The sequence below is a fragment of the Aquarana catesbeiana genome, linkage group LG01 (assembly GCF_042186555.1).
Source record: "Aquarana catesbeiana isolate 2022-GZ linkage group LG01, ASM4218655v1, whole genome shotgun sequence".
In the NCBI taxonomy this organism is placed as follows: Eukaryota; Metazoa; Chordata; class Amphibia; order Anura; family Ranidae; genus Aquarana; species Aquarana catesbeiana.
The window spans coordinates 190,076,777-190,097,414 of record NC_133324.1 but is presented as its reverse complement, the minus strand read 5'-3'; the positions used below and the strand labels follow the sequence as shown (position 1 = coordinate 190,097,414).

Genomic DNA, 20,638 nt, shown 5'->3' with positions numbered 1-20,638 from the left:
GGCTTTTTTTTTATTTTAAACTAGTAATGGGGGGTGATCTTGATTTTTAGCGGTACTGCAACATTGTGGTGGACGGATCGGATACTTCTGTCACATTTTTGGGACCATTGACATTTGCTCTTCTGGCACTACAGGGGTTAATATCAGACGCTGCTAGTAGAGTTTTGCCTACCACCCACACCTACCTCCTGCCTTCTCTATTCATAGAACTCGTATTCTTTCCTAGAATTCAAAGTGTTCTGTGACTGGAGAATTTGACTCCTGTCATTCATCTGCCCATTCTCTATTCACAAAACTTTGTAGTAGGAGTTCTATAAATGGAGGAAGCAGGTGGAAGGGGTGGGTGTCCCTGGTACTGCAAAGCAAAATAGCCCAGGCTATTTTGAGAACAGTCTCTGTTGCAAATTTTCCCTCATTTCCTGTCTTGGTGGCAATGTTGCCAGCTGTACAGGAAGAAAGAAGAAATCTCCCAAATAAGCCCTAGACTGCAGTAAAAACAGAACAAATGTTTTAATTATCTTTAATTGTAAATAATACCACAAAAAAAAAAAAAAAAAAAAAAACTCCCTGCACATTCAATGTCCTACTATTTGAAGTGTTTCAATCTCATAGCCCTTTATATGTTCCTTGCCATTATGAAAATGGCAAGCTCAGCTCTGGAAGATTTACCCCCCTTCCTGACCAGGTCATCTTTTGCACTGCATTAGTTTACCTAAACGGTCATGCTTTTTTTCCCCAAAAATAGAGCTTTCTTTTGGTGGTATTTGATCACCTCTGCGTTTTTTATTTTTTGCGCTATAAACAAAAAAAAAAACTGACAATTTTGAAAAATATATATATAGATTTTTTACTTTCTGCTATAAAAGAAATTCAATAAAAAAAAAAAAAAAGTCTTCATCAATTTAGGCCAATATGTATTCTGCTACATGTTTGGTAAAAAAGAAATCTCAATAAGCGTATATCGATTAGTTTGTGCAAAAGGGATATTTTTATGGAATTCTTTTGTTCTAATACTATTGGCGGCGATCAGCAACTTATAGTGGGACTACGATATTGCGGCGGACAAGTTGGACACTGACACTTTTTGGGGACCAATGACAGGAATACAGTGATCAGTGCTAAAAATATGCACGGTCACTGTACTAATGAGTCACTGGCTGGGAAGGGGTTAAAAACAGGGGAGATCAATGTGCTAAATGTGTGCCTAGCTGGTGTTTTACTACTGTGGGGGAGGTGCCTTTACTAGAGAAAGGCATAGGTCAATGCCTTCCCTACTGGCAGAACTGCGATCGCCGGTCTGCCTCTGTAACAAACGATCAGTGGGTGCCGGAGGAACTTCAGGACCTGCTGTGAAGAATCACCATGGGAGTAAGTCGGCTGTGTGTGTATATGTGTGTGTGTGTGTATGTGTATGTATATGTATGTATTATATATATATATATATATATATATATATATATATATATATATATATATATATATATATATATATATATATATATTTATATTTATTACACACACACACACGTGATTTTGCGCAGCAGCCCTGTAGCAATAAAACTGCTATAGGGAGGGTCGGCAAGTGGTTTTAAATGAACACCTTGTAATACAACCCATTACGTTTAAAATAGAAAAATGAAAGGCATAGCATTTTGTGCATAGATATAAAAAACATTTAAAATACCTTTTATTGCCTTTTGAATAAGTGATCACATACACTTTCTCATACAATTGCATAGTACAGCAGACATATATCTGGAATATAAAATGCTGGGTTTACATACTTTAACTAGCTGAGAAGCAAAAACCCTCCACTAGGTCACCTCAGAAGGTACAGCTACTGCTGAACTTTGGGGGTCCCCATCACATCAGAGAGACATATCTATGACACACATCAGTTGAAGTATTTTGCCTCTGCCCCCTTTGTGCTTTGCCATTCATGAAGCACACCCTGTGACGACACTGCGGCCGGGAAAATACAAGGAAGGGGCAGAGCCAAACACCTGAACTGAGGTCTGCCATAAAAACGCCTCTCTGATGTGGTGGGAAGTCAGAAGCACAGCTGGCAGAAAGGTCTTCATAACAAGGAACATATAAAAGGGCTATGAGAAATGTTGGATGGTTTGAAGTGGATAATTGCCAGAGTTGGGCTTCAAGCCAACTAACAGATAGCTAAAAATATAAAACGTATGTAATAAAAAAAAAAAAAAAAAAAAAAAAAAAAAAAGGAAATACGCATTGACCTCAGAGAAACAGAAAATACAAAAACAGAGTGGACATAGACCCTACAAAGAAGAGGTGACATGGTAGGCAAAGGATCCAATTCTGTGTTCCAAAACAGGTCACCAGTTTGGATACGACTGTAGGCTGGTTTGTTCTCATTCAGAGCCAAGTGAAAACCTTTAACATCTCGTCCTTTAATATAACTCGGTAGAGGCCGATTTAGCTCTAAAGAAAAAAAAAAACATTCATGTACAGCGATACTTTTTCATGCAAATGACAAATAGCACAAGCTGATTAGTTGATGGAGAACAGAAGGGGCTTTTTCCCCCTTCACTTCTTTCTTTTCACTTACTGGCACTCGTAACTCACTTGGAAGAAGGTTTCATGAACCCCGTCCAGTTCTCAAGGTTCTAACAATGAGTATGGCCATTTAATTAGCAGGCTGTCACTTGAGCTACCATCAAAAAGGTCTCACTGAAACAACAATGTACAAACTGATTATACAAGTAACAAGATTGCCATAGAAGAAAGTAAATGTTATTTCCAACAGATATGCTATTAATTCCTAAATATAGTCATCAAAAATGATACGTAGTTATATCCCTTTTTAGTATTACCATCACATCTACTTCTTTTCCTCTCTTTTTGTTTTATACAGCAAATGCTCTGACAGAAGAGAAATTCCATCAGATCATTAAACACCAAGGTGAGAGATCCCAGGAAGTCCTCTAACCTGCAGTTTAGTAGTCTATTAAAAAAAAAAAAAAAACACAACCTCCTGACCCACCAGTGAATGACTACTTGGAAAGAACATGAAACTCAGGCCAGCCATTGACATTTCGAATGTCGGCCAGTTCAGCAGGAACTGGTCAAGATTGCAACTAACAATTATTTTCATAATCGATTAGTCCGATTATTGTTTCAATGATTCAGATAAAATCATTAAAAAAATTGCGTATTACTTTTTTTTAAAAGTAATAATGAAAATGATGGGGCAGCGCTATTCCTCCCGGGAACACCAATGATGGGGCACTATTCCACCCCCCCAGGAAAACCAATGGGGCGCCATTCCCCACTCCCCCCCCCCCCCAGGAAAACCAATGGGGAACTATCCCCCTCCCCCAGGAACACCAATGACACACTATCCCCCCCCCCCCCCCAGGAACACCAATGAGGCACTATTCCCCCCCCCCCCAGAACACCAATGATGGGGCACTATCCCCCCCGAAATACTTATGATGGGGCACCATTCCCCCCTCCCCCCAGAAATACTTATGATGGGGCACTTGTCATCACAGAAATGAAAGTACACGGAGTACTGTATTGTAATAGCCACTACCTTATATTGCAGGTGCATATCTCTCTCCCTGAGAATATCAGGGGGGGGGGAAACACGAGACGGGCTGCCGTCAGCAAGGAGGAGAGAGGCGGACGTGCCTGGTCACATGAGCGCAGCTGTATTCTCATTAGAATTCAGCGGCGCCACCGGCTTGTACACGGGATTCTAACACTGGGAAGAAGGCGAGGCGGGACTGGCAGGGAGGAAGGTGCATGCTGTTAGACCAACTAATCGATAATTAAAACCGTTGACAACGATTTTCATTATCGATCATTATCAATTTTCTAGGTTAATCGTTTCAGCCCTAATTCGGACCATGTATAGGCAGGCTGAATGCGCCAAGTCGAACTTGGGTGCAACCAGCCTGCTGGATCTTACATGCGATTATCGATAGCAGCTGTTATAGCCACCAGTAATAATCACTGTCTTCTCCTGGCAAGGGGAAGAATACAATGACTTGGTAGGAGGGATTCCCCTGTCAACATTGTCTGTTTTGATGGGGGGAACCGAAGAAAAAAAAATTGCACTGTGTATGGTTGGCTGAAAGCAGGAACATGCTGACAAAATGTGCAACCCGTTTCATTCCTTCCAATTGTCTTTGAGGAATATTCAACTGTTTAGTGAAGAGGACAATTTTAAGTGCATATATTGCCTTTGTCATCCACCTTGCTTGTTGCAGTGCCCCTGGGATCCTGAAACTGAAGTCGTTTTTAGACCAAACTCCTAGGTACAGGAGTGAGAGTTGTAATAACTCTTTGTAGTCTTCTCTTGGATGACTTCCATCTTTTAGGACATTTTGGATGTAGTTAACCATTTTCACTCATTCTTCTAGAAAGCCTTGAATGGGACTTTCTTCATCCAGCATTGTTGTATATGACATCTTATCAAGGGAAGCCCACAGTCTTTGCTTTGATAAAAGTGATCAATGTGTGCAACCCCTAAATATTATTCAATCTTCTTGAAATTTGGCATATATATCTTTTACATCACTGAGACTCGGGGCATAAGCAAAGTCATATGAAAATCACATCTTTGGAAAAATGAAAACACCCTACTGCAGTGCTGCTGGTAAACGGACATTTGGGAGCAGTTCGTTTTTTCAGCTGCCCCTGAACTCTCCTTTATGTTATCTTATCTGTCCATGTACACAGGGTCGTTTATAGTCATTTAGGCAGTTGATTTTAGAAGCTTTTTTAGGAACGCAAAAATAAAAAAAAAGTGTTCAGAGGCATTTGAAACGCCAAATGCCTGTAACAGCCTGTAAAAGCGGTAAGGCCTCATGCGCACGAGACGCCGATGCAAACTCTGCTGAACACATGTTTTTAAAAACTGAAACCAGCATTTAGAAACGCCCGTTTTGCCGCGTTTGCCTGCTGCATTTGCGTCTAGAAGCGTTTGCAGAGCAGAGAATGACATTTTGCGACCCAACTTTGGGGCCCCGTATCTCGGGGCCACTTGGTGCTAGGAACCCCAAATTTGGTGTGCTAACACAGAGGAACTAGCACTACAACAATCCAAATTTGGTTCCTAGCACTAAGTGGCCCCGGGATATGGGGCCCCAAAGTTGGGTTGCAAAATGTCAAGCACTTTTCTGCAGCAGAGAATGACATTTTGTGACCCGACTTTGGGGCCCCATATCGTGGGGCCACTTTGTGATAGGAACCCCAATTTTGGATATGTTGTAGTGCTAGTTCCACTGTGTTTGCATACCAACAGCACCAAGTGGCCCCAAGATATGGGGCCCAAAGTCAGGTTGTAAAAGACACTTTACACGCGGTACCGGCGTTTAGCGTCTGAAACGTGGAAAACTTTTGCATCTGAACCCATTTTTTTGCTTCTGGAAAAACGAGGTCAAAACGCAACTGCCTAAAAACGCCAAAAAACGAGAATGTGTACATGGACACATAGGATAACATTGAATGGGTTCAGGGGCAGTTGAAAAAAAGTGTCCAACTGCCTCTGAACACGAGTTTAACAGCGTCTCGTGTGCATGAGGCCTAACTCACGTTTAGTTTACAGGCATTTTCCATTTTCGGCTATTTGAAAAAAAGAAATCTTTTCTTTTTTTTTTGAACGCTTCTAAAACCGCTAAAATCCTGCTAAACGCGGCATGTTAAACGTTTTAAACATCAGTTACTATCTGTCAAGTTAAATCGTTCAGGAGAGGTTGGAAAAACATCCCGTGTACATGGAGCCTTAGGCCCCTTTCACACTGGGGCGGTAGGGGGCGTCGGCGGTAAAACAGCGCTATTTTTAGCGCTGTTTTACCGCGGTATTCGGCCGCTAGCGGTGCGGTTTTAACCCCCCGCTGGCGGCCGAAAAAGGGTTAAAACCCCTCGTATAGCGCGGCTATAGCCGCGGTATTACTGCGGTATAGCCGCGCTGTCCCATTGATTTCAATGGGCAGGAGTGGTTTAGGAGCGGTGAATACACCGCTCCTTCACCGCTCCAAAGATGCAGCTGACAGGAGATTTTTTCTTCTCCCACCAGCGCACCGCTTCAGTGTGAAAGCCCTCGGGCTTTCACACTGAACAAACAGCGGAGGCTGTTTAGGGGCGGTTTGCAGGCGCTATTTTTAGCGCAATAACGCCTGCAAACCGCCCCAGTGTGAAAGGGGCCTTACAGGTTTGCTTTTTTTCACCTCGGGGTTTACAACCTCTTTAACCGCTTTCCAACCGCCTCACGCAGATGCGGCAGAAGGGCACATACAGGCAGATTAACGTACCTGCACGTTGCCCTTTAAGAGGCAGCTTGCGGGCGCACGCGCGCCCGATGGGAGCTCCGTGATCGCGGGTCCCGCGGACTCGATGTCCCACGATCGTCTCACGGTGAGGAACAATGGGGAGATGCTAATGTAAACAAGCATCTCCCCGTTCTGCCTAAAGACGCTGACAGTGATCACCGCTCCCTGTAAATCGGGAGCGGTGATCAGTGATGTGTCACACACAGCTCCTCCCCCCCCCACAGTTAGAATCACTCCCTAGGACACACTTAACCCCTACAGTGCCACCTAGTGGTTAACCCCTTCACTGCCAGTGACATGTTTACAGTAATCAATGCAATTTTTTAACATTGATCGCTGTATTAATGCCAATGGTCCAAAAAATGTGTCAAAATTGTCTGATGTGCCGGCCATGTCGCAATCACGAAAAAAAAAAATAAATAAATAAATAATAATAATAATAATAATAATAATAATAATAATAATAATAATAATAATAATAATAATAAATGGCTGATCGCCGCCATTACTAATAAAAAAAAAAAAAAATATCAATAAAAATGCCATAAAATTATCCCCTATACTGTAGACGCTATAACGTTTGTGCAAACCAATCAATAAACGCTTATTGCTATTTTTTTTACCAAAAATATGTAGAAGAATATGTATCGGCCTAAACTGAGGAAAAAAAAATTACCGTATTTAATCGGCATATAACATGCACAGGCGTATAACACGCACATTCATTTTAAGAGGGAAGTTTCAGGAAAAAATTTAAATTTTAAATAAGGAACTTTGAAGCAAAATAAGGGTCAGTGCCCATCTGCAGCCTCGCCATTGCCATCAATGCAGCCTTATTAGTCAACATCAATACAGCCTCACCATTGCCATCAATGCACAGCAGCCTCGCCATTGCCATCTATTGACTTCCTATTACAGAGGCCGCCAAGTAAACAGGAGATTCTCACTGTATGTAATCTGATGGCACTCGTCCCCCCCCCCCCCTTGCCTCCGAGGCAGCTGAAATTGAAGTATTGGCGTATAACACGCACATGCTATTTGCACTGGATTTTCATGGTGAAAAAGTGAGTGTTATACACCAATAAATACAGTATATATTTTTTGTGGATATTATAGCAAAAAGTAAAAAATAATGCGTTTTTTTCAAAATTGGCGCTATTATTTTTGTTTATATCGCAAAAAATAAAAACCGCAGAGGTGATCAAATACAATTGACGCAATGCCGAATCGCAAAAAGTGCTCTGGTCAGGAAGGGGTTAAAATCCTCCAGGGCTGAAGTGGTTAAAGAGATCCATTCTCCCCCAAAAAATAAGTCAGAAGCTACAAATATTGTAGCTGCTGACTTTTAATATAAGGACACTTACCTGTACAGGGATCCAGCGATGTGCTCACCCAAACCGATTCTTCAAATAGGTTTCAGGTGCAGGCATCTTAGGTAAGGGAAGCCGGCAGTGAAGCCTTCTGGCTTCACAGCGGGTTTCCTAATAAGCATGCGCGAGCTGCCCTGTGCATTGTGAATGGTCCCGCAGTCTTCTGGGACCTGTGAGGTGTCCCAGAAGGCTGCGGGGGGAAAGATGGGGGACAAACTTCTGCATAGAAGTGAAGTGACCAAAGTCGGAACAGGTACCTGTCAAAACCAGGTACCTGCTCCGCCCCTCCCCCCCCCAAAAAAAGTATAAAATGTTGCAGTGAAGGGGGTGCAAACAAGCAGAACTTCCCCTTTTGGGTGAAGTTCTGCTTTAAGTATTAAAAAACTGCAAGCAGGCAGCTTTTTATTGCAGAATAGACATGTAATGTCAGGGCTTGTTCACACCATATGCAGTTGAAAACTTTTTTTTTTTTTTTTTTTTAAATCACAGTATGAAAGCATATAAAAAATGTCTCTCAATTAGCCTAGTTTACACCATTTTGGTGCTTTCAGGTACTTTTTTTTTAAAAAACATGTTATACTTGCCTCCTCTGTGCAGTTAGTTTTGCACAGAGCAGCCCCAATCCTCCTCTTCTCGGGTCCCTCTTTGCCGCTCCGAGCCCCTCCCTCCTTTGAGTGCCCCTCAGCCAGCAGCTTGCTACAAGTTGTCACCCAAGCCGAGTCATAGCTCTGTGTATCCATTCAGACACAAAGCCCTGACCTGGCCCCGCCCCCTCTCTCCCCCAATTGGCTGACTGACTTTGATTGAAAGCCGCAGGAGCAAATAGCACTGCTGCTCTGTCTCAGCCAATCAGGAGGTGTGTACTGGATGGCTGAGGGGATCGTGGACATTGCTAGAAAGAGAAGGAGCTCAGGTAGGTAATTTGGGGGGTGCGGGGGAGCTGTGGAGGCTGCTACACACAGAAGGTTTTTTTATCTTAATGCAAAGAATGCATTAAGATAAAAAAAAAAAAAAAAAACTCTGCCTTTACAACTTCTTTAACCACTTCCGGACCGCTGCACGCCGATGTACATCCCAACTTTGGGGACGGATATTGTTGTAATGGCAACAGCTAGCTGCCATAACTCCGGTATCCCCGTGTTTGGCCGGCGGTCCGGTACAAGATAAAAGTGGTCACTGCAGCGGATTCGCCACGAGATTACTTTTATCTGAGGCGGGAGAGAGCCGGTGCCCTCCGCCGCTTACCGGAGCCGTCGGCAGCAACCGCGTCTGTCCCCTGGGCTGACATGGAGACGAGTGAGGGGAAGATGACCCCCACCTGTCTCCATGACACTGCAGGGCAGAAGCGACGTCAAAACATCACTTCCGCCCATAGCTATTAAAAGGGCCAATTTATTTATTTTTTTAAATGACAATTTTTTATTTTTTTTTTATTTTTTTATTGCATTTTACTGTAAATATGAGATCTGAGGTCTTTTTGACCCCAGATCTCATATTTAAGAGGCCCTGTCATGCTTTTTTTCTATTACAAGGGATGTTTACATTCCTTGTAATAGGAATAAAAAAGTGACACTTTTTTTTTGTTTAAACAGTGTAAAAATAAAAAAGTAAAAGATAAAATAAATAAGAAAAAAAAAAAATTTAAAAAAACGCGCCCCGTCCCGCCGAGCTTGCGTGCAGAAGCGAACGCATATGAAAAAGGTGTTCAAACCACACATGTGAGGTATCGCCACGATCAGTAGAGCGAGAGCAATAATTCTAGCCCTAGACTCCTCTAACGCAAAACATGCAACCGGTAGAATTTTTTAAATGTCGTCTATGGAGATTTTTAAGGGTAAAAGTTTGTCGCCATTCCAGTAGCGGGCACAATTTTGAAGTGTGACATGTTGGGTATCAATTTACTCGGCGTGACATTATCTTTCACAATATAAAAAAATTGGGCTAACCTTACTGTTGTCTTATTCTTTAATTCAAAAAAAAAAAAAAATAGAAGTGCGCTTGTAAGACCACTGGGCAAATACGGTGTGACAGAAAGTATTGCAACGACCGCCATTTTATTCTCTAGGATGTTAGGAAAAAAAAAAATGTATAATGTTTGGGGGTTCTAAGTAATTTTCTAGCGAAAAAAACTGTTTTTAACTTGTAAACACCGCATCTAAAAAAGAGGCACGGTCTTAAAGTGGTTAATTTTATAGTGACTTTCACCTATGTACGTTTGATTATGAATACAAGTACAAAGTGCAAATACACATAAGAGATAGAAAGCCGATTTCACAAAGTTTTACAGCCTAAAAAACCCTTGGCATTAAAGTCCAACTTTTGATTGTAGTGTTAGATTGTAGAGATGCTTTAGAACTTCTGTCAGCTTCTCATTACTGCATGTGACCCCTCTGGGGAGACTTCCGAACAGCACTGCCACCACAGAAAAGTTTTTAGGCTTATTTATTAATCTTTCATGAGTCACAAAAGTGTCTTTTAGCTCCGTCAGATCTATTAGCGGTCTCTGTTCACATTTCTCTTTGATACTTGAAAAATGTCTTCTCTCCTGACAGTGGGTGTATCTATGTGGTCTTTTCTGTTCTGATTCAGTGTTCTCTGCTACCTGACCTCTCAACAGCTACAGATCTGTCTGAAAATTCTGACACGCATTTATCTTCCTCCTGAAGGTGTTTGATGTTCATTCAACTTTTCATACATTCTTCACACTTCACTGTCATGTTTTAACAAAAATGTATGCATTTAATTATTCTGATGAATAATACAGCATCAACACTTTAAAGCAGCGCTCCACCAAAAATTGGAACTTCCACCTTAAGGACCCCTCACATGCCCCTTTGGGCATGTAAATTTTTTTTTTTTGGGGGGGGGGGGGGGGGGTTACCCAGTTTTAACAGGCACCCACTTCCGGATCAGGCCGCCTAGGTGACTCGAGTGGAAGTTCTCCTCTCCCCTCCCTGCAATCTTCTGGGACAAGTCACAGGTCCCAGAAGATTGCCCGGCCATTTAGGAAGCTCAGCCCTACTCGCGCATGTGCAGTGCACACCCGGCTGTGAAGCCGAGAGAACCAAGTGCTCGGGCAACTGCATCGTGGGACAGGTGAGTGCGTATTTATTAAAAGTCAGCCGCTACACTTTTTGTAGCGGCTGACTTTTGATAAAACACAAAACAGAGTGGAACTCCGCTTTAACTACAACTATCCCCTCACCTCTTCTTCCCTCAGTGTCCAAAAAAAAAAAAAACCACACACAACAACTGCCCTTTAACACCGTACGAGCTACAAGCACTTTCCAGATATTACTGCAATTAATTTATTACTAGTATTTTCCATAACAAAAAAAAAAAAACTTTCAAAAAATCGTTATGGGCAGGATGTGATCTGTTTAGATAAATAACACTGGAAAAACATGCAAAGTATTTTATTTCTTTGGTTTAAAATATAACTGAAGGCAAAACATTTTCTTTAGTTTTGGATAGAGTGGAGAAGGATTAGACCCCCTTGTAGGGGTTATAACCTTCCAATACTCTATCCAAAATGAAAAAAAAAAAAAAAAAATTCCTCGTTATTATTATACAGGATTTATATAGCGCCAACAGTTTACGTAGCGCTTTATAACTTGAGGGTAGACAGTACAAATACAATACACTTTAATACAGTAGGAATCAGAGGGCCCTGCTGCTTAGAGCTTACAATCTAAGAGGGAAGGTCAAGAGATACAAGAGGTAATAACTGTGGGCGATGTGCTGGAGAAGATAAATGTACAGTTGTTAGGTGGGGGACAGATAGGCTTCTCTGAAGAGATGAGTTTTCAGGGATCGTCTGAAAGTGGACAAAGTAGGAGAAAGTCGGACAGATTGGGGTAGAGCATTCCAGAGGATGCGAGAGGCTCTGGAGAAGTCCTGAAGGCGAGCATGGGATGACAAGGGAGTTTGAAAGAAGGTCTTGGGAGGAGTGAAGAGAACAATTAGGTTGATATTTTGAGACTAGGTAAGTGATGTGGCTGGGGGCCAGGTTGTGGATGGCTTTGTAAGTTATAGTTAGTATCTTGAATTTAATTTGTTGGCTGAGTGGCAGCCAATGGAAGGATTGGCAGAGGGGTATAGCAGACACTGAACAGTTTGTGAGGTGGATGAGCCTGGCAGCAGCGTTCATGATGGACTGAAATGGGGATAGCCTATTTAGAGGTAAGCCAATGAGGAGGGAGTTCTACTTTAAACTGTGTTTGGTTGGTTAAAAGTTTTTCATAAAAGGGGTATTAAAAGACATATTGAGAGAACAGTTACTATAAACATGTATTGATCCAACTGACAAGATCAGGCAAAGAAAAGATATCACTATGGAGGTATTAAAGGAACCAGCAAATATAAATTAGATAGTGGTGAAGGTATAAGAGTGGATTTCCTCCAGATGATATGTGAGGGCATTGGGCAGCTATTTCAACGCAGTCCCACCGCATGAAAAGGCAAAATGTCTTATCTCCTGTGTGCCGGGGTTCACACCACTGCTTTGCAATGCTGTGCGGGCAGTGTGCACTGAAAAAAAGAAGTACATGGCAATGCACCGGCCAACTGAACTTTACGAAAATGTCTGTTTGACACTTCAATACACTTGAACAGTGCTGTGATCACAGCGGACGGCACCTCCGCACAACAACCACTGCATTAAAAATCAGCAACTGATGTGAATGGCCCCTAAAATTGTTTACATTCATCCTAAACCAGATAACCAAACTATTTGTGGTTTATGCCCGTCCTAATTTCAGCTAGGAACACACATTACAATGGGATAGTACAATCTCCTTCAGATCTACTGACAACTTTGAAACACAAGTGTCTACTTAACTGGTTTATTCAGAAAGGTTCACATACTACTGAGATTGTGCAATGATTGTACAGTCACATTGCAGAAAGTGTAGCCAGCCGGACTCGGGGCAAAATGCAAAATTTACAGCTGAATAGAGTTGGGCCAAACACCCCCCACCACCACCACCACCCCGGTTCGGTTTGACAGAACTCTCCAACATCGCAAAAGTTCAGACCCAAGGCCAACCTCAACATGCGCTGTTGATAGGGGACAAGGGCCTCTTCCGGACAACCCTGGACAGAGGTTGTGGGGGTCTGCGGGCAGGGGGCTTGGAGAGAGCGAAACCAAGAACCAAAGATAAATCCCACTTGGAAAAACTAATAAGAGGCCTAGGCCTCCTTTTTGCCATAGCCTTAAAAAAAAATTTGACTATCAAGGGTTCCCTTGACAAGTTGTTTTCCAGAAAAAAAATGATAATGCAGCTACCTGCGTCTTGAGAGTACTTCCTGTTAAACTTTTCTCCATTCCTTCCTGGAAAAATTATAAAACAAACGGTGCTAACGAAATTAAAAGTCTTGCTGGAACACCAGGAATTGTAACACTTCCAGACTTTGAAGTACCCGTATTTATCGTTATATAACACGCACATTCATTTTAAGAGGGAAGTTTCAGGGAAAAAAAAAAAACTTACATTTTAAATGAGGAACTTTGAAGCAAAATAAGGGTCAGTGCCCATCTGCAGCCTCACCATTGCCATCAATGCAGCCTGATTAATGCCCACCTGCAGCCTCACAAGTGCCATCAATGCAGCCTTATTAGTCCACATCAATGCAGCCTCGCCATTGCCATCAATGCAGCAGCCTCGCCATTCATTGCCATCTATTGACTTCCTATTACAGAGGCCGCCAAGTAAACAGGAGATTCTCACTGTATGTAATCTGACGGCACTCGTCCCGCCCCCCCTGTTGCCTCCGAGGCAGCTGAAATTGAAGTATTGGCGTATAACACGCACACGCTACTTGCACCCAAGTTTCATGGTGAAAAAGTGAGTGTTATACGCCAATAAATACAGTAAATAGCCCTGGTGACCTTCTTCCTACTTGCTAGTAGGGTGTTGATAAGTTTTTTCTGATAGTCCCCCTTTCCTTAGAATTTCTTCCTCAGAAACCAGGCGGTTAGATTGGATCTAGATGAAGAATCTGACCTTGACCCAGAAGGTCCTCCCTGATTGGATTAATTAGGGTTGAGAACCAAGGTCTCTTTGGCCAATATGGAGCAATCAGGATCAGATCTGTGTGCTCTGAACTTTGCCAACACTCTTGGTATTAACTGAAACGGTGGGAAAGCGTAAGACAGGGTGAAGTTCCATTTGTGCGCAAATGCATCCATACCGAGTGCTTGATACTGTCTCTGGAGAGAGAAGGTGGCAGATGTTTTTACATTTATTTAGTTTGCAAAGAGGTCCACCTGAAGAAGGCCCCGACTTTCGGTGATCGACTAGAATAACTCTTGGTTTAATGACCATTCCGCTTCCCTTACTTTCCTCCTGAGAAGGTCTGCTAAGGTGTTTTCCGTGCCTTTCAGATCGACTGCGGACAGCAAGGCCAAATTGTCCTCTGCCCTTCTCAGGATTTGATGAGCTAGTTCCATCAGGCTCTTGCTCCTTGTGCCCCCCTGCTTTGTTAAGTATAATACCACCATCATGTTGCCCAATAACACCTGGACGTGCTGTTCCTTTAAGCCTCCTATTCTTTCCAGCAGGCTCTAGATGGATAGCCTTTAACTCCCTCCAATTTGAGGACCTTCTTGCCTCTGGCTTGGACCATACGCCCTGTGTTGTCTGTTCCTCGAGGTGAGCTCCCCACCACCACGCGCTCGCATCTGGTCGTTAATCTCAGAGTTACCGGAAAAGCCCAGGGGAGTCTTTTTGAGGTGTTCCTCTGATCTCTCCACCATCAAAGTGATCTTTTTGACTTTGTTCCTATTTTGAACTTCTTTTCCAGAGGCTCCTGGTGTGTCCAATTCAGTAGAATGTCTGACTGCAGATGTCGAGCATGAAGCCTGGCCCACTGCAATGAAGGGATTGCTGCTGTCAATTGGCCTAGAACTGACATGGCTTCCCTTATTGAAACCTCTGTGTTGGTTTGAAATGTTCTCATAGCTATCTGCATTTTTTCCACCTTCTTTTGTGGGGAGGAAGATTCCTTATTCTATTCCAGAAAATCGTGTCCATCCAGAACTTTTTGTACTTTATAGATTCTCAAATTGAAGATTCTGAACCACAGAAACTTTCCATGATGGTTTCTTGATCAAAAAAAAAAAATGTAGGAGTAAAAACCCTTCCCCTTATGGTCCTTCGGGACTTGGGAAATAGCACCCTGCTGCATCAGTTCTCTCAGGAGAGACGTCATAGCCAGGGCTTTCTCCTGATCCCTCGGAAGGTTTGTAATGAAAAAATGAGGAGCGGAAGGAAGCCCCGGCCAGATGACCCACCCCTTCCTCCTGCGTTTTAGCAGCCGTAACCATGTGCTGCTATGCCCCCCCGAAGTCTCCGCCTCCGGAAATTACATCACCCGCCATCCGGGACTCAGCGCCGATATGCAGAGACCTAGCATGGACGCTCAGCCTGAGTGCACACGCGGCCCCCCCAAGCACCTGGGGCAGATGACAGCCGACGGACCATTACTCCTATGAGCCAGAGGAGGAACGGGCACCGGAGCAACCCCCCTCCTCTCGTACTGGGGGGTGCTGGGCTGGTATGGAAATCAAGCACTGAAGGTACTGCCACTGACCCCCACCACGGAGGGAAGCCCCTCTTGTTACCCAGCAGTGCTTCCACCATGGCAGAGGAAACACTAAAACTGGTGGCATGGTGGAAGCAGCTGAATCTAAAGGGGCGTTGTCACGTAATGTTTCCTGTGAAGAGGTGGAGCTACGCTCTCTCCAAGGTGCTGTCCTGAAAGGCGAAGGGAGAAAAACTCTCCGCCCGCAAGGCTAACTGCCGAATGCCTGCTCCGCCATTTGACAGTTCTTAAATAGATAAGGGGTGGGGGCCAACTGGTGATGTCACCTGGTAGCACCGACCCCCCTATTACGTCACTGATTGTTTTGAATTGTTCGTCTAATTCAGTGCACATTAACCACTTAACGACCGGCCACTGTATATATACATCGTCACTTTAAAGATGGATACCTCGGTAACGGCAGCAGCTGCTGCCACAACCCAGGTATCCATCTTTGTGGCCGGCGTTTCTGTACACGATAACGGTGGTCTCTGCGGCGGGTTTGCCGAGAGATCACCGTTACCGGCGGCGGGAGAGGTGCCACCCCCCCTCCCGCCACTTACCGGAGCCGTCGGTAGCGGCGGAGGCGATCGGGTCCTTTCTGTGCCTGGGTATAGAGACGAGTGAGGCCAAGATGGCGCCCACCCGTCTCTATACCATAGGACGGCCGGAGCGACGTCATTACATCGGCTCCGCCCACCTCTCTTAAAGGATCAATTCTTTTTGTGTCATTTTTTTAAAACTTTTTTTTTTTTTTTTTTTTTTTTTAGTCTAAATATGAGATCTGAGGACTTTTTGACCCCAGATCTCATATTTAGGAGGACCTGCCATGCTTTTTTCTATTACAAGGGATGTTTACATTCCTTGTAATAGGAATAAAAGTGATCCAAATTTTTTTTTTTTTTTTTTTTTTTAAACAGTGCAAAAATAAAAAAAAAAAAATAAAAAATTTTAAAGCGCACTGTCCCGACGAGCTCGCACGCAGAAGCGAACGCATACGTGAGTAGCGCCCGCATATGAAAACAGTGGTCAAACCACACATGTGAGGTATCGCCGTGACCGGTAGAGCAAGAGCAATAATTCTAGCCCTAGACCTCCTCTGTAGCACAAAACATGCAACCTGTAGAATTTTTTAAACGTCGCCTATGGAGATTTTTAAGGCTAAAAGTTTGACGCTATTCCACGAGCGGGCGCAATTTTGAAGCGTGACATGTTGGGTATCAATTTACTTGGCGTAACATTATATTTCACAATATAAAAAAAAAAAATTGGGCTAACTTTACTGTTATCTTATTTTTTTATTCAAAAAAGTGAATTTTTTCCAAAAAAAGTGCGCTTATAAGACCGCTGCGCAAATACGGTGCAAAAAAAAGTATTGCAATGACCGCCATTTTATTCTCTAGGGTGTTAGAAAAAAAAACAATATATAATGTTTGGGGGTTCTAAGTAATTTTCTAGCAAAAAAAACTGTTTTAAACATGTAAACACCTAAAATACAAAACGAGGCTGGTCCTTAAGTGGTTAATGCATGGAAAATGTGCAGCAAGTTGTGAAGCTAGACAAAGAAAAGTGCAAAACAGAGGTTTGGGAGCTGAAATCATCAATGCAAATGCAGGTGACCAGCAACAAGCTGCTATTGCAGTTCCAAAGATCTGTATGGGGAGTGAAGTGGTTCCCAAATGAAGAAAACCTATCGGCACAGGCCTGAATACTGTTCAGCTCTCTTGATTATTAACACCCTTCTACCACAGTGCACAGCCAAGTATTAGTAATGCTGTCAGTGCGATGCATGATGGACGCTTCACCGCATCCCAAGGTTTACCTTTTTTATTTTTTACAGTGTCACAAAGTGAAACTTCATTCACGTCTCCACACAGCAGCGCGGTGCACTGCAGCAACATGTGGTACCTTCTAGTGCACTGTGATAAAATGCTACATGTCTGCATTCTACCGCAGCTCACCGCACTTCCCAGTGCAGTGCAAATGGGGCATATAGAAACCAACTGTTCTCTATGTTCCTTAGTGGTGATCTACATTGATGCAGTGTGCACTGTGTGAACAGTCCCATATTGCCTCCCGTTTCAGTTTTGCAGCCTTTCAAATCACCTGACTTTTGACGGCTACAAACAAGTAGAAGTAGTGCAGAAATTATAAGAAACTGGATAATCAGAAATGATAAAAATTGGAAGGAAGAGAAATAAAACCATGGTTTGTTATTTCTGGGCAGGTGAAATATTTTACATATGAATTTCAACTTTGTGGTTTCCCTGAGATTCAAACTTTGAGTAAAACAGTGAGGAATGGATTGTTCGCAATCATCCATGCATGGATTCAATTTTTTTTTTTTCCAAGAAGGCTCACGAGTAGTAGAATGAATACCCGACTCTCCAATAAAACCTTTGTCTGCATTACAGCAACCATGTAAACCTAAATAAGGATTTTCACTACATTTCTCACACAACAGAAATATTGCAGGCAGTGACAGATGTAACATGAAATCACACAATGATCCCTACATAAATGTGTGCCAGCAATCTGCCACCGACATCCCTGGTCCAACACCACTAACTATGCACATACACTCAGGATAAATGCATTTCCCCTGTGTTAAAGTGGAACTAAACCCATTAAAAGGAATGTTTCCCAAAACAATTACAGTACATTCAAGGCATGCTGTGATTGATATCGGTTACAGTAGCTTGTGCTCTCCAACAAACTAAAAATTATAATATATATGACCCCACACTACTCACACCGAAAACATACCAACTATCAAAGTGCACTAAAGGTTTACTAACATCTGCTACCACAAAAAAATATCTAAATATGAAAAAAATTGTGAAGCACTCTTACAACTACAAAATACGTGCAGAATGTGCAAAACCTATAAATAAACTAGACATATAGAGCGAGAGAGATAGATATATCTTTATATATACACACACACATGTATAAATAATACATATAGTATACCGCGTTTGCATAGAATACATACACAAGTGAATGTGCTTAATATATATATATACACACATATATATACACACACATACACACACACGATCCAAATAATAACACATTTCAAATGCAAAATAGCAAAACAAAAGGGAAACGCATCAAAAACTCTTGCGTTTATGGTGCAAGTCTATTACATGCAAAGTGCAATCTAAAAAAAAGCTCAAAATTCACAGATGTTAACTAGAGCCATAGGGAAGTCATGTTGAATGGACTGCAATGCGTTTCTGCAACACATAGGTGTGAACCAAGGCTAAAACCAAATAATATTTTAAAAAAAAAAAAATTTAAATTACACGTACAAAATTTCTCAATAAAATGGCATCACATAAGCAGCAATTCACAAGTAATAGGCAGTATTGGAAATCTAAGATTGCGTCCAGCACTGACATCTTTTAGACTGTAAGCTCCATGAGCAAGGACCTCCTAATCCTCTTGTATTGAAACCATTTTGTTTCCCTATTGCGTATGAACTGTTCAAACTGTGCTATATAAATGCTGTATAAATAATAATAATAAATATGGAAATCAGGGACTCCGATCTATGAGACGGATAAATTCCAAATTCTTCACGCAACTGCCAATCACTGCACTCAGCGTACATTATAATACATTGATCTTCTCCATACCAGCTTCACAAATCAGCCCAACACACTGCCTGCATCCAGTGTCACCTACAGCATCCGGCGCCACCCCACAGCTTGCGCCCAGCGTCACCCACAGTGCACAGCTTGCGCCACCTACAGCATCCAACACCACCCACAATGTACAGCCCGTGCTATCTACAGCATCCAGCACCACCCATAGCGCACAGTCTGCGCCACTTACAGCATCCTGCATAACCCACAGCTTGCGCCCATCATCACCCACAGCCTGCGCCACCCACAGCATCCAATGCCACCCACAGCCTGCACCACCTACAGCATCCAGTGCCACCCACTGCGCACAGCCTGCCTCGGCTACAGCACACATCTGGCGCCCAGCGCCACCCACAGCATCCAACACCGCCCACAGCCTGTGCCACCTACAGCATCCAACACTACCCACAGCCTACACCACCTACAGTGCACAACTTGCGTCCAGCGTCACCCACAGCCTGCGCCACCTACAGCATCCAACGCCACCCAGTGTACAGCCTGTGGCACTTACAGCGTCCAGCGCCACCCACAGCGCGTAGCCTGTGCCACCTATAATGCACAGCTTGCGCCCAGTGCCACCTACAGCTTCTAGCACCATCCATAGCGCAGCTTGCGCCACCTACAGCGCCCAGTGTCACCCACAGTTCACAGCCTGCGCCACCTACAGCGCACTGCTTGCACCCAGTGCCACCCACAACGCACTGCCCCATCCTGCACTTAGCGCCACCTACAGCACACACTCAGACTACCCCACAGCTGTATCCGATCCCAATATGTTGCCCAGGTACAGAGTCCTGTCCTCACTCCTCATACTGCGCCTGCTCCCAGCCCCCCCATACTACCCATGCTCCTGGCCCCTAGTGGAGCCCCCCTGGTGCCCCTACACACACTCCATACATCTCCTCTCAGCACTGGGACAACAACTTGTATACAATCAGCTCAATGCCCCCTGTGCTGAGGAACACCTGGACCCGTCCTCTACACAGGTAACCCCGCTCTCTGGTCACCCCCTCACACCTTTCCTCACTTACCTTCTTTTATTTATTCCTCCAACCCTCACACAGCTCCGCCGCCATCTTGTCTGAGAGACACAACGGCCCGTACTGCGCAGGCGCAACATTCAGATTGGAGGAGTTCGAAGACCCCGCCCTGTTTTCGACGTCGCCGAGGGCTCGCCAATAGACATTCCCTCTCACAAGTCCTATACAGAAGCCTGGACACGCCTACTATCTCTGAAGAGACCGCTGCCTGAGCTCAGGTGTGCTGTGTGTGGACACGCCCACCAGATATCAGCGCCGCTCACAGAGCTAGGGACGTCTGGGCGGGGCCTGTCCATGCTAGCTTATATAATGAGCCGATCGAGGAGACCAAAGGAATCAAAGGTTATAAATCTACTTTGTGCGGAATAAATGGCTTTGTAAAAGTATTGGTGACCTCATCACTGGTAAACCTAGGCTGTGCAGAGATGTGGAAGGGAGCCAATAGGTGTGCCTGCAGAAAACTACAGGAGGGGGCAGAGACAGGACCAGTCACTGTGCACAAGGAGAGAGAGCAGCACAGATCAGTCTTTATTACAGGAAGCTCGTACACAGAGGTAACTTTTCACCCAGGATTACTGATCTGGAAGGGACAAAGCATGACACTAAACAATATCTTTATTATCCATACATTTTCATACACACATAACACTTATTGGCCCTGTAATCTTATTTTTATGAAATTGTTTTAC

General features: G+C 43.6%; 1 protein-coding gene across 2 annotated transcripts in view; it reads right to left on the bottom strand.

Moving 5' to 3' along the window:
- The window catches only part of APC (APC regulator of WNT signaling pathway), a 215,289-nt gene extending 195,253 nt beyond the window's left edge, over positions 1 to 20,036 (bottom strand). The window contains exon 1 of one of the 2 annotated variants that reach the window (XM_073624614.1): positions 19,941 to 20,036. The gene's annotated coding sequence lies outside the window, so the exon portion shown is untranslated. The remainder of the gene's footprint in view (positions 1 to 19,940) is intronic. The other variant, XM_073624616.1, reaches the window with a different exon arrangement.
- Positions 20,037 to 20,638: the final 602 nt, after the last annotated feature.